At 41.2% G+C, this 15,458-nt stretch overlaps 1 protein-coding gene across 1 annotated transcript in view; it reads right to left on the reverse strand.

Moving 5' to 3' along the window:
* SDC2 (syndecan 2) overlaps window positions 1–15,458 on the reverse strand; it is a 59,648-nt gene that overhangs the window by 11,558 nt on the left and 32,632 nt on the right. The window lies entirely within an intron of this gene.

A 15,458-nucleotide genomic window follows, 5' to 3' on the forward strand; every position in this document is an offset into this window, starting at 1 on the left:
AAAAGATACCGGTTCTCCAGCGCAGCAGTCTCTTCATCTTCAGCTCTATTTTCTAAGTTGATGGTGGCACACTGAAGTTTGTACTTTCAGTTTATGCCACGCATTCATCTAAGTTGTTAAAGAAATTTGTAAAAATTACAGCAGTGCAAAAAAAAAAATCCAAGGCTGCACAATGAAAGCCACACTTCATCTCATTAAATGCATGAATGAATAAATAGGATTTGCAAATATACTCTGCAGAGCTTCTGTAACAAGAAGCAAATCCCAGGACTGAAGCCTTCTTTCAGGATCTCAAATATACAAATCTATAGGCTGTCACATGAAGTCTGTTCATTTGATCTCAGATGAGAAGGAACAAAAGCATGTATGAAAAACTATCTCAGCGTTTAATCAAGACAAACCTCACTAAACTCTCTAGTAGTAGTTAGAATGAATGACTACAAATGTTTCTAAGACAGGGCTATTGATTAAGGATTATGACATTTCCAGCCAGATCAACCAGCATCATGCTCCAATTCCTAAATGAACATATCTCTCCTAAAATTTAACTGCATCTTCAACAGGCTAAAATCAGGTTTCTTGTGACTATCACCACATTTCTACATCTGCAGATATTTCCCCACTAAAGACAGATTCTTTTAAAATGAGCTCAAAATAGAGCAAGATATAAGCCACCTTTTAAATTGACAATTCAGGCTTAGAAAGACGAAGAATTGTCTGCCTCCACCTCAGCCTGTGCTTTCTTAACAGAGAATAAACTTTCTTGGGAGACCCAGGTATCCTGGATGACTGAGAATGTACCTGCCCCTATTAGTCCTACTACTTTAACCAGCACTTCTGTCAACGCCTGTTTGTCATGAATTTTGAAGAAAATATGACAATTATAAATGAAATTTCAAGTAAAAAAACCCCAAATAACAAAATGCTATACCAAAATTCATATATTCAGTATCTCATATAAGCACTCAATTCTGCTGCTCTGAGTCCCAAAGTTTTCCAATTTACTTATTACTGCATGGCACTGACTGCCCCTTTTACTCCACCCACATTCACTGTAACTTTCCTGAAGGAGTATCAAACTGTGAATGGGGTAACTCCTGTATGCAAAGACTCATATCTGACTTTACAAGGTAACTTCTTCCTCAGAGGTCCTCCCCAGAGGTCTAAAATTATTGTTAAAGACATCTGTGATTTCTTTTTACGATTTGTTTCTGGCAACAGATTCCTGTTTCAAGCTTCTTCATGGCAGAACACTGCTCTTCAGTTTGATCTACAATAAAAAAATTAAACTTTATGAAAAGCAGAAAGGCCATGCTGATTATTAATGTATTTCAGAGTAAAAGATCTTTGCATGGGGGAGGGATACTTAACATTTTTCTGAACAGCTCTGAACTAAAACAGTGTTACCCCTGTAGATCTCCTCTACAGAGGAAAGGAAAACCCACTTGATTCTTGGTCAAAGTCTACTCCTCCTAGGCCATCTTAGGCAGGGGATATATAGGAGGGGGAAACAGTGCCCTGTTATTAAGACAAGCTTACAAAAACCTGCTCTGATTTTGCTGCTGTTAGTTCACATGGTCTGCCTGGAACTGGCTGCACTCCAAAGCAGAAATTCAAGATGATGTCTGGTCACTGTCAAACAATTTAATTCCTTTAAAAGATGTCTCCAAGGGAAGTCATGAAGTACCTTAGTAGGTGTATAGGTGGTATTGTAATTAAGACACAGCTGAGGCTGTTTCCGTATAGGAAAACAACTCCCTGTCACAGGACAAATATCCTGCTCTTGATCCAGCTGCCACAATGGACCAAGCCACTTCACCCTATTTTGGTTTTAGACACAATCAAGGTACAAAACAGATCACTCCTCAATATCAGGCAGGAAAAAGCAAAACTGTTTTAAAAGGACATACAGGTGGTTGGTTGTGAGTATAGAAAAGGCATACAACATTCAAAAAGTATCAGAGGCAGTGAATGTTACCCAATGCTAAGTTGGGAAAAAAAATATAATATCTACATGCAGGAATTTCCCAGCAATGGAAGTTGCTCTTGGTAAGAGGTGAGAAACAGCCTGAGTTTACAAAAGTAAGGTAGTCTTCATGAGAACATAAGCATCACACAGCCATGCCCAGAATTTTTAGTGTTCAGTAAAAATATGAACTTATCAATACATTTATTCCCTAGACCATTTCCAACTTCTGTCTGTACCAGAAGCAAACTGTATCAAGAGGATTCAAAATACAAACACTAACTTCTCCTTCCCCACTCAAAACAACCAACCTGCTTTCTTGCTCTTTCCAGCCTCAGAGAACCCAGAAAAAACAGAAATGACTTGTGACAGCTCTAACAACTCAGTTTCTGTAAGACAGATGAGCAGCTAACCCAACCCAGCCCAAGCTGCAAGTGCCTGGTCAGCCAGGCTCCCCATCATCATATTCACTCCCTTTCTTTCAATGAATTATGTCTCTTTGGCTGCCAAGAGCTTTCATTTCTCACTATGCTGAGATGTTCTCAGGATTTAAACCAGCTGAACACAGAGGAACAGAAATGGAAGAGAACTCTGGGCAGCTTTCAGCAGGAATTTGAGTATCTGTTGTATTTTATTCTGAGGATACAAAGAATGCAATGTGAAACATTGTTTAATATCTAGTACTGTGGACGGCACAACTCCGTCAGAATGAGCAGACTATTGCCCCAGTCTTATAGAACCAGCACAACATTTACTACAGGGAGAAATACATGGTACAGTGAATTGCAAGTGCATTCAGATCAGCCATCTAGCTCCACTTGAGGAAGATGCTTTGCAGCCTCTCTGACCAGAGCCCCTTGCCTCAGTTCAGCCTGTTTCAGTACAAATTGTTCTTGTCTGGTGGAACTCAGGCAGGATGCAAGCATACTCTCAAATCAAAGGCAAAGGAGGCATATTCTAGCCTTAAAAATCTACAAGCATCTACACAGATAAATGCATCTGCTGCACTGTCTTTGCAAGCTGGCTAATAGACTCAGGGTAGAAGCACCCCCTCTACATCCACAGCTTGCACCTTTTATCCCAGTTGCTCAGAAACACACAGATGCCTTAGGCCACTTGGAATGAAAACTGCCTTAAGGCTCAGAATAAAAAGAAAAGCCCAACAGTTAACAAAAAAACCCACAGCCATTAAAAGAATTCAGTGAAGATTAAGCACAGAAAAATGAGAGAAAAATAGTGAAAATAAAAGAATACCTTATGGTGTTTAAGTCAGTACCAAGCACTGAAGCCATGCTTTACAATTCACCGGTAAAATATGTTAAAATAAACTTTATTTAGTATTTGCTCTAGAAATGTTTTCTCACTTGTCAGCTGGGAATCCATGGGGGTCCATGGATTACTTCCAGGATGTTCACAAAAGACAAGTTGGAAAAACAAATCTGTTGTCAGTAAGCTTGGACGCAGAAAGGTCTGTACTAGCATTTCAATATATTTGGGAGGAAAAATTTTAAAAGTTAGCAAATTCTCGTTCCATAAAACTATTTTCAGGTATTATGAAGACCAAATATTTCAGTGACTATTTCCTGTGGCTAACAATTGAAATGAGAGCACTCGTGTCACTTTTATGTAACAGCCTTATTTTCAGACCTATTAAAACGGCAGAACACCAGGCAAGGATGTCTCTGCTATCAGCCCTTTAATCTGGCCCTGAAGCCACAAAACTGCTTGTTACCTTTTGACAGACATTGCATTCTCGTCTATCATTGTTATCCCACTTACATTTTTATTCCAAGAATATAATGCTGCAAAATCCTGTGACCTAAATACTTCACATGCTACATGCCAATGATCACGGATTCCTGCCTGGTTATTGGCTACATTGGCATAAATCTAAATCTCATGGAAATACCATAGATTAGCACCCATTTGGTACTAGATAAAATATATTTCCATACCAATAATATATTGAATTTGAAATCTCAATGTCTTTATGTTACTTTATTTTACATTTACAGTAAATTTTGTTTCAATAAACTGGGATCATGCAGGATATATTTAAAAAAAACCACCAAACCCCAAACTCCTCATTTTGACACTGAGAGAGGAAACAAAGCAAAAACCCATTTTTCCTGTCTCATAATCTCATAAAAGCTATAAATCATTCATCAAAATTACAATGACAAAAAATTTAAAACCATTATCAGACAACAGGAGGTTTGGGAATGGATAGCATATTTTGTTTGAAAAAATACGAAGTGCCTTGTTGTCATAGCCATTCCCTTTTGCAGTGCTGCTGTTACTGTCAGTCCTCCCATTCCATGGGGGTGTTTAGGAGTAAGACATTTTTAAAGACTTTTATGCCATATAGATGAAGCCAAGAAAGCTGGTGTGAGCAGCATTGAAGGAGTAATGTCTACCATGGCTGTCATGGCTGTTCAAACTCAGACACTGGAGCAACGAGTAGATGACATGTGGAAGGAAACACTTTATTATTTACAACTCAAATTTTTGTTCTCTGTCTTTGGGTATATGCATGGGACAGAGAATTTGAAGTTTGCAGCTGTGTTACTAACAATACTTTACCTCCCTTTTTCCCCAGATGGAATTCTTTTAGATATAACCCGTTTAGTACACAGAGAACCAGAGACTAATATTTTAAAAGTGGTGTTGTATTACAAATTTCTAAGCCAGAAGTCTCTGAAAACTTGCAAGCATTATAGCTGTTGATTAGGCAGAGTTCTTCCATGTAAGAAAAAGAAAGAAAACAGATTTTCTCTTGTACTAACACACAGTGCAGTTTCATATATGCCTGTATAAAAGCATGCTCAGCTGGTGAGTCTGAGTTCCCTAAAGTGCTGTACACTACATGTTTGGAAAGCTAACCATATGAATGCATTCATCTAAAGCCTGAGAGTCATTGCAGAGGATCCCACTGAAGGCTGGAGAAAAGGCAGTCTTGTGAAGAAGCTCTATTTCCCTCTAGGCTTCCTGCAAAAGGAACTATCATCTGCCACACAACAGGATTTAGTCCTAACAGACCTCAGCACTGCTGACCTTGCAGCTAGCAGGTGTATTCCTATCACTGTCTGCCAATTCTTTGCTTTCCTTCATTACACTAGGAAAGGTGAAACTGTCCCATCAAGAGTTTGTTAACCTTGTCCAGGAATGAGAGGCATGATTTAAAAAAAGTACAAACCTTCAAAATCAGATTTCCACCTCAAAACATCATGTTTTCTTGGAGAAGCATGCCAACCAGATCAGCATCCACTTTCCACTTCTCATTGTATTACTGGTTCTCAGGGATGAGCCTCTCCTGACTCCCTCAGTCTGCACTTTCCCATGCTGCCCACATGTATCCAGCTACAAACATGTAATTTCGATGAAGGATTTTATGTTATAAGGTACATTTACCACTAATTGTTTTTGTACAGATGTCTGCCTTTTCTTTCACTGATATGTCCTATGGTTGGCCACAGCAGAAAAGGAGAGAAGTAAACCCCATTTCCTTCCAAGGTGACACTGACCACTTTTAAGGACTCACAGGACAAAATCTTCCCAGCAAACCCCACCTGAGGTGCACTGTGACAACCACAGTGGAGCCTTCAGTGGAAGTGCTGGTGGGATGTATGGTTGTGGGATTTTCTGGGAAGATACTAATAATTGGTGACATCCTATAAGCACAACACTCTAAGGATTCCCCACTTTCTTCCTTGGAGGAACCATCCTGATTGCACAATGCTGGTATTAGTGGAACAGATACTGGCTGCAGGAGACCTGCCCTGCACCACAGTCTGGGTCATTGTGATCACAGCCAAAATATTATTTCCATAACGACAGGCCACAGACTGAATTTTCCAAGTTTGAGACCTCAAAATGGCTTTAAATCCTTGCCTATCTGCACGCCCAGTGTGAAACCTTGCAATGGCAACTGCCTGGATTTGCAAAAGCCAGCCCCTCCTTCACTGCTGCCTTTGGCCAGTTAAATAACAAGCCTTGACTGCCCTGACTCATTCTGGAGAGCTCATTTCCACAGGTATTTTTATAATCTTAGAGGACATTTGCTGTCCTTCCTCAGGTAAGAGTGGAAGAGCAAACTGGCTTTGCACGGGTGTCCCTACCAGGGCAGTGTTTGCCCCTGGCAATGGTGTTGGTGCCCACAGTGGCACTGTCATCCTGCATAGTGCACAGCAGAGCCACTGCTATGGCTGGAGCACCTGCCAGAAAGATTATTTACGCTCCTTGTACCTCATGTATAACTTCCTGATCCTGCACAAAACTATAGCCTTAGGCCTCCAATCTCTCATGACAGATAACGAAAGGGTTTGACCATTCATGGCTGTTGAGGAAAGGCAGAAAGCCCAAAATAAACACAAGTACTGCAAACTGCTTCTACTACTGCAAGTGCTCAACAATACAGAAGTCTACCAGAAGAGCTGATTTACAGAGATTGCCTCATGTCAGAGCCAAGAGTCTAAATATGCTGGCTTTTAGGATGCACACAATCTGTTACGCCAGACTAATTACCAAAACAGAGGCGTGTTTGACAGGGATGGCATTAATAAAACAAGTCTTGCTGGTGTCAGGAATTTCAGCAGTCTATGCCATGGCTCACAGTGAAAAAAACCACACCACATCCAGGGAGAAACCAACAGGCCACCAGCACGTCAGCTACTGTTCACTTACGGTCATGCACCTAAGAAATTACAGTGCTGCAGTTGATAGGTTTGAGTTCACACTCTTCAGGAAGCCACAGAAACTCATGTGCCTGTTTTCTAACAGTCATCTGTGCCTTTAGAAATATTCCCTACTGTGCAATTACATGCCGTATGGCACACTGTGTGGTAACAGAACTTAAAATGGCAACAGGAAATCTTGTTTAACCTTAAATGTTTTTCCTCCCATTATACAGACTCACCGATCTGTGCAGTGGGTCTTTGGCCTGCTTACAGATTTGGAGCTGAAGCCTGTTCTATCCTTAGGAGAAAGACAAATATTCTCTGAAGTTCTGGACTGTTTGTGATGAATACCAAAGGGAAAAGCCTCTCTTTCCATTTATTTTCACAGCATCTGATTTCCAGCTGTGTATCATTTATCTACTAGATGCACAACGAGACCAAACTTTGGTCCTTACCCAGAAATTGTCTTGCCCACGGTGAGACAGAGGTTGCTGTATGAAGATGCAGGAGGGAGATGAGCAAGATTAGCAGCAAGAGCTTTCTGTCCTTACTGGAGTACCAACAGCATGATCTGTGATGAAGGACACATCAAACTTCCCCCATGGTCTACACATCAGTTGCCCTACAGCCTGCCTAGGCTGTAAATTAGGCTCAAGCTCATGAGGAGTGTTAAAGGACTCCTAGCTGAAGGAGACCATAGTTACACCACTCCAAAGATACATTCATCATCTACCCTGAGAAAGCTACCTGTTATCTTCATTTAGTTATAATTACTTTCTGCAAAAATCAGCCTTCACCTTTGTGGATCTTTGCCACCACTATAGTATACTGAAGAGCAGTTCTGCACAGGTTACAGGTTAGGATCAACAGACCTTCCTAATTCTATGACCACATAAAACTTACTCCAACTTCAAAATGGTTACTTAAAAATTATGGAGGGGCCCACCAAATCTGATGTCAACTGTGTCAAACAGTATTGCTGTGCTGTTTATGTGAACCCCCAGCTTGATGTTCTCTAACTTCACACCATAGGGTCTTTTCTTGTATGTGAAACCCAGAAATGAACACTGCAGTTCTCTCCTTCACCTTGAAAACCTCAAGACTGCTTAACCGTCAGTTACAGTACATATGAATTCTGTTTCCCATGTATCAGAGTTTCTCGGGGTATCCCCACATTACAAGATTCAAAGCCCTTCCAAGCTTTCATGCCAAGCCATCAATTGGTGCAAAGAAGAGTTTATTATTCAACTCTGCCTCTGATGTAGGCACGGGGAATACAACAGGGAAACTATTTTAAAGGGGCTGCAGCTGGATCAGCTTCCAAAGAGCTACTCCAGACTGAAATATTAAAGGGCAATATACAGGCAAAACAGCATCAGAAGCCAGCAATGTGCATCACAGATTGATTAATCTCAATTAGCACAGCAATTTCCTGCACATTTTCCAAGAAGCATCCATTGGTTTCCCTAAAAATAGGATCAAAATCACCATGCAAATTGTTGTCACAGCTCAAAATGTTAATCAGTTTTTTAAGGACACGTCAGCCCATGTGCAGACAGGTTAAATTTAAGGCACAGCTAAGACTGAGAAGCTAAATGCACTCCATTGACTATGGTGAATGCAGAGGTCAGCCTGTCTTTGAATCACCAGTCACAAGTCTGACAGTAACAGCAGAAGCAGGTAGCTTTTGGTGTAGAGGTCATAACTGCAAGTACCTGCCCCAGTCAGTGCTTTTAAGTCTAATGCATACTGGCTCTTCCACACACACCTCCTCTCTCCTTTCATGCTTTACTGATCCTTTTTGCTAATCAATCAGAAGAACTAACACTTACATTTTCCTCCCTCCTCTTGAGAGTGTGGATGAATGATTAAAGCTGCCAGGGCAACCTCTTTGGCATGCATGCCAATAACTCCCCACCTAATAGCCTTTCCTCTGCCTCACTGCCCTGGCCCACTGGTGATTACTGCAATCCCTTCAAGTGGTCAAATTGCAGGGCAGACCCCATGGAAACCTATTTGGAGTTGTTCTAGTTCATACCAAAGAATAATGTTTTTAATACAGATTGTTCTTTTTAGAGCTCTACAAAAGCAGCTGTAATCAATCGTAGTGGAGCACTGCAAACCTCCACCAGGTTTCAGAAGCCCCATATCGATTCCTTTCCAGTCCACAGATTTCAGCAAAATAACCCCACATGAGGAACTGAGAGTCAACATGTAATCACTTAAATTAAGATCTCTTTGCCATTGGTAGCAGGAATTGGCAATAAACTGTCTCACTCAGTTACATTCCTTCTGCATAAATAGGACAGCTACATATAAAACAACTATATTATTATGGTTTAATTAATCAGCAATTAAATACTGCTAGCACATGTTATGCACAGCAACTGAAATTTGTCTGAGATGAGGAAGAATCAGACTTCACAGTTCAAGGAGTGAGCATTTCCAGTTCTGTAATGCATAATCTGTTATTCAACAGGGCCTTACAACAAGTTCTGTGACTACCTCAGTGGACACTCCTGTTTGTCACCTGCAGCCACCAGCACTTCTGGTGACATCCCACCAAAGCTGCCCACAAGCAGAAAAATTACTACTGGTAGATCTACAATCTGCTTGATCTTTCTAAAATTGTGTGCAGTTGTAGCAATTAGCTGCAGGAACTTCCCTCCCTCCCACAACCTATTTCAGAAGGTTAACTCCACTAAATTAAGAGAAATCCTGGATTCTCTAGAACAGAGAGGAATGCTGGTGGTAGCACATTTATATCCCAGGCTCACCAGATTCTTAGTTAAGGTAACTAGAGCTCAAATAAGCTCTAAGTATGCTTACATGGAACACCTTTGTACCAGGTCTCTCAGTTTCACTGAAACAGAATATGTAGACTGGGCACTCAACACAAGAACAATTAATCACTCTTTAAACAAATATACAAAAACCACCCAAATCATCATCTTGATATAACTTCAGGTGCTAGTAGAGAAGATAATCTGCTCAAAATGGTACTGTATAATGATGCAAAATGCAAACTGAACTGCAAATCAATGTAAATTTTGCATTAGCCAGAACATGCTGGATATGCTGACTTCTTTCTCCAGTCCAGGAAAACAATCAATTTATTTATTCAGATAACTACTTCCAGCTTGTTTGGTGGCATCTGGAAGCACAGAGGTAGAGGATTAGCTTGTCCTAGGTCAAAAGCACTAGTAAATTCAAAACTTGGTTAAATTAGGCCACAGTCTCTGCTGCCAGATGGATAAAAGGTATCACTGCTACTCCTCCCACTGGTATAGGCTTCTCAGACACGAAGAGCAAACACAGACAGCGTTGAGACATCAGGTACATCCGTGTGAGATACCTCTTTGTATTCCAGATCCCCGAACAGAAAGACAACAAAGATGATTTTATTGCTATTTCCTGGTGTCAACTCATCTCGCTGGTTTCCAAGATTAAATTGTTGGATTCAGCACTCTGATCCCATCTTACTTAACTGAATTCATGCTACAAAGGCTTGGTTTTCATATCCTCTTTGATGCCTACAAAGATAAGAAATGAGTTTCCTTCACACAGGATAAAACATCATTCTAATAACTTCCACTATAAAGCAGTTGAGTGAAATCAGAGATGGGGTGGCTTGTACAAGCTGTGTGGCTTCAGAAGCAGTCTTCTGTCTGGTATGGTGCCCTTCAGGCACGATTCCCCTCCTTCCACCAGCAGGGAGAAGGAACTGGTGCAGCACTGACACAAGCCCACCTGGCTCCCCAGCCAAAGGCAGCAGACAGGCTGTGCTGGGGGGGACACAGCATCCTGCCAGCAGTTCCAGACAAATCCCCAGCCAGCTGGGGCTGAGGCAAGAAGGAAGGATTGTCTCTCCTACCCCGCCTCTGCCTTTGACTTCCCAGCCAGCTCCCTGGGGCTTGCAGTGCAGCCTCAGACTGGACAAGGGAACCATGGGGACAATTTCTTCTGAAGACACACACAGCCCCGAGCTGTGTTCAGAAACTACATGGATATACTGAGCAGAACCACTAAAAGAGAATTTCAACTGTATAGTTAGGAACGTCTCCCCACACAGCTGCCCATACCACCTGCACAGCAAGACAAAGCAAGGCAGAGCCAAGGTGAGGCAGTGTGCTGGGAGCCTCCACACTGCACTTCCACACTGCAACAATTAACAAGCATTCTTATTCCTGAGAGGAACCAGCAAACGTGTGGTCTTAAAAACCCCCACGAATGTATAAGGACATGGAGAGCATCAGGCTGAAACTGCACTGTAGAAGGTACACTAAAATAAAAGGGCTACTCCACAAGCAGTGGAAGGGCTGACACCAGATTCCCAACAGGTTCCTCTTTCCTCTTTTTTTCCCTTGTGTTACTGCCTCCCTATGAATTGTGCACATGGCAGAACACGGACTAAAAAAAATCTGAAGATACAGGAATTTCTCAAAACTAAAGATTCAACTGGAATTACATAAGGCACCATTTCAAACAGCACACAATTGTTTTGGTTTAAAGCATGGTTAAGAAAGATGATGATTTAATTGAAGTTTTATTAACAATCTCTCAGAGTTCTCATAAGCAACTATTTTTAACAGAACTGAAATAAGCTTCATATTGATTACCTTCAGCTGATGTTTTAAAAACAATGCTGTATAAAATGAGCACCAAAAGAATTGATACATTTGTAATGAAGGTAAGGATAAATTACACTGTCTTTGACAAATCTACTTCCCTTGATTCAATGGAAAGCAAGCCAAGTAAATTGTTTGACAGGATTTTAAACGGTCATAGATCTGACTGAGTAAAATACAAGAGTATTTTATTATCTGAAGAGTAAAATACAACAAAGTCTCTTTAATGGTATTAAGTATCTTCCAACAAAGAAGAATTCTATTTATCTTTCTTTCTAGCATTCATACTTTAAATCAGAGCTCTGCTGAAGGGAACAAAGATTTCTGTATTTCTATAGCCCAATCTCAAATCTTCATATATCTGTCCCAGCACCATCAATACAAGGTTAGCACCACTCTACAATCTTTACTGCCTTATCAACAGTCTACAGCTTTTAAAAATCTATATGCCTACAAAACCTCTGGGAGCTGTTACACATTGAGGATTTCACAGCATTATTGACCTGGGCAGCCTCTTTATCCTCAGTAAGTTATTTTAAGCAACTTTCTGCCAGCAAGCAAGTCTCTTTGTTAGGCTTTGTCTGTACGATTGCTAAAGCACTGCTCACAATACAGCACAAAACAGGGAGCAACTAAGCAGAAACCAGAATGAGGTCTGTCAAATTCTCTTTTTATTTCTTTTTTCCCTCCACTTTCCTGTTATGCTTCTAATACCCTACAGATCACTGCCCTGCTGCCAGGAATTCTTTCCTGCACCTGAGCCACATCCTAAAGGGGGCAATGTGAATGCACAACAGGCAAGACAGACTGAATCCATGTGGTTTTGGGACCGTACTCTCTGATTTGCACACTTTCTTTTGCCTTTTTGTATATATATATATATATATATATATATATATATATATATATATATATATATATATTTATAGCTGGGGGGGTGATGAAGAGAACAATAAAGAGAGGTAAATTTCTCATACTTGGAACTCAAACCCTGAACACTCTGCTCAATTCTTAAATCTCTTATCAGATAAAGGTCTCCAGCCTGAGGATCAGATTTCTTTGGCATGGTAGGAAAAGCAAATCTCAACCTGATACATATCAGCATACATCAAAAAGCAATCTCATGGTCCTCTGCAGGCTCGTGCCTGGAGGTATCCACAGAGAAGGCCAGTGCTAGCACAGCACTCTTCCTTGTAACTTATGAACAGCCACAGCTGAGCAGTCACATCCATGCTGTTTCTACTTTTCTACCAACAAAAATATTTACTTGGGGATCCTGTTTGAGGGAGCAGCTCTTGCTTGTACTTCTACTCTGAAGCTTTGTATCTTGAAAGCTTGTGTGCCCAGTGACCCATACTATCCCTTGGTGTCATCAGAACTACTAGGACTTAGGTTGTTTTAATCTAAAGGCACATCATAAAATCTACTAAACTGACAGCCCACACCGGCACAGAGAAGATTTAGATTTGATACCAATTTCTGCATCACACTTGATGACAGACTCCCAGCTGAGGACCAAGATACACTATGGAAGCTGCCCAGGGAGAAGGGTAAAAGAAAGAGATTTAAACTTTAATCCACAAAGTCTTTGCTGGTGGTTTTTTGTTTCTGGGTATTAGATCAACTTTCCAATTTCCTTGTTAAACCTGTACCTTGTGGAGAGAATGGAAAGAATGGATGTTTTATAAGTTATAAATTCTATAATGCTTTCAAGTCCCATAAAAACAGCTTTTAACCAATGTCCTATGGAAGTAACTAATTCAGCACTAACATCTTTCTGCTATTTAACATGGTTAAAGGTTGGCAAAAATAGCAGACAAAATGAGTAAGTAACCTGTCAATCCTGTGTTATTCTAGATAAAGTGCAGATGTATTCCAATTATCTGCACCTTATTTCCAACAGTTCTGCTTCAAAAATACAGCACATAATCTGCTCCATATAGCTGTCAATCAAATGGACAAATTCCCTTCAGTTTTCGTTGCAGGTATGTCTAAAGCAATTGCACTTTGCAAGGATATCCCAAGATTAATAACAAAACTTTAATTCAAATCACGCATTTTTCTCTGCAAGCAATAAAACAGGTAGCTACACTGATGGCATTAGAAAGCTTCTTAGCTCCTGTTTCTGTTTGCTTCAGGAAAAGGGTCACTCAGCACTTAGAAATGGAACACAGAAAAAGGGGTTTCATCAGTCTAAGTGTTATAGATGTCAGCTGCTTAACAGACCTGACCTTGCACAAACCTGCTCACCTCCCTGGATTCTATGAGCTTAAAAAAAATCCAAGGACAGAGAGAGAAGGTGTAAAAACTCTGCTTAGGAAGACCATATAGCAAGACATTCAGACCGCTCCAAGAAAATGCAGAATAGTTTAGCAACATTACTAGCACAAACTTGCAGGTGTACATCTAAGAATACAGAGGTCAAGAACTGCATTCCAAATGACAGCAATCAACACGAAGCACCTTTAAACAGAAGCATCTATACAGCTAGAAGTATAGAATGCTCATGTAATGTTATTTTAGTAAAAAATGTACAGAACTGAGCAAGAATAAACCTCTTCTCAAAGGGCAGGGCAAGAAGTGTGTAAATCAGGTTTGCTCATAAACATACATGAGCAAATTAGATTAAGAAGTTATCAATAAATACAATTCTCCAAACAACAAAAATGGAAGCAGCTTTTTATGGCAAGTTGAGGAAGAAGAACATAAGGAGGCAATTGCAACATGTTACACCATGGAAGGCAGCATTTGATTATTTGCTTTGACAAGACAAAGGATCAGAAAAACACTTCCCTATGTCTTTCTCAGGGACAACAACTGAAGGAGGGCAGATGATGACTGCAGCATTTGAGAACTGAGAAGGTGGAGATCATTTCTGCTGAAAATTAAAGTCATGTCACTTCATTCTACTTCATAATGACATCATAAACAAGGACCGCTAGGCAGAGGAACAAAATACCTACTGTCATTTGATAAAGGAGAGCTATCAACCCATTTCATTTAAGAAACACGAGTCTGTACTGGACACATCCCACATAAAGTAATGATACTTGTCCAGTGAAATATGTAACTGCACTTCGCTTGCAGGAAAAATTGTTTTATCAAGACATGCTGACACCTCCTGAGTTTGCTGTGCTGAAACTGCTCACCTCCTCACAGCCTGACACAGCATGGCCCCTCTGGAGACCAAAGCCCCAGCCCAGCTCCTGACAGGGACCGTCCTTCCTCCACTAATTACATGTGCACACACACAGGCCCACGCAGCAATCCCCGGGGAAGCCTCTCGTGGGTTGGGAGAGCCGATTAGTACCGGCTTACAGCTCAGATGTGTGCAACTGAAAGGCTTAACAAGCCTCCACTTCATTCTTTTTAAGTTAGTTTGAAGGGGGGAAAATGAATGGTTATGAAGAACATCACCAAAAAAAAGACATAAAACACACCACAAAGCAGTGGGATAATGCCTCAGGTCTCACTTTCTGGAATGAGGTCCATGTCAGAAGCATTGATGCCTCCCAGAAAGGCAGAACTTGCTCTTTATTTTCTCCCCAAACACCATGTCCTTCATGAGGTGGCCTATAATTTTAAAAAGAAAGAACTAAGCCATGTTCTGCAGGTCTAATATTATCAAAATCTGCTTTGGAGGTCACTCCCTTTCCTATGGCAGACCGTGGGGCAGAAAGGAGAGGAAAAGGTCCATCCCACCTGACCCCTGCCCACAGTGCCAGCAGCTATGGGCCACACCACAGTAACACCACTGCTTCTCACAGCACCGTCTCAGCAGCCACCGGATTCAGGCAGGCACCAAACAGCACTGGGAGCCAAAGGCATCCCTTTGGACAAGCTGCAGCCTGCTTTTACACAAAATTTCAGCGGCATTTTCTTCATTACTTTCCCACCAGGGCCAGTTTGAAGTGGCACAACATTTGCATTCAGAGAGAAAAATCCTCATTTTGTCATCAGAAAGCCGTGGAGGGATTTCCAGCAAGCTATCTTCAGGCACATGCCCACTGGACACTAATTGGTCCCCACTTGCATTGTGACAGCTCCAATGCAAGCCCAGCAAGGCTCTGGCCAGCCACTGGGATTTGCTTTTTTGAAACCCCATTTGGTGAGGATGGGAGAGGGCTGTGTCGCTCCCCTCTCTGTGTTCATTACACTCGGTGCCACATTTCAGAGGTAACACAAAAT

This window comes from Zonotrichia albicollis, chromosome 1 (assembly GCF_047830755.1).
Source record: "Zonotrichia albicollis isolate bZonAlb1 chromosome 1, bZonAlb1.hap1, whole genome shotgun sequence".
NCBI lineage: Eukaryota > Metazoa > Chordata > Aves > Passeriformes > Passerellidae > Zonotrichia > Zonotrichia albicollis.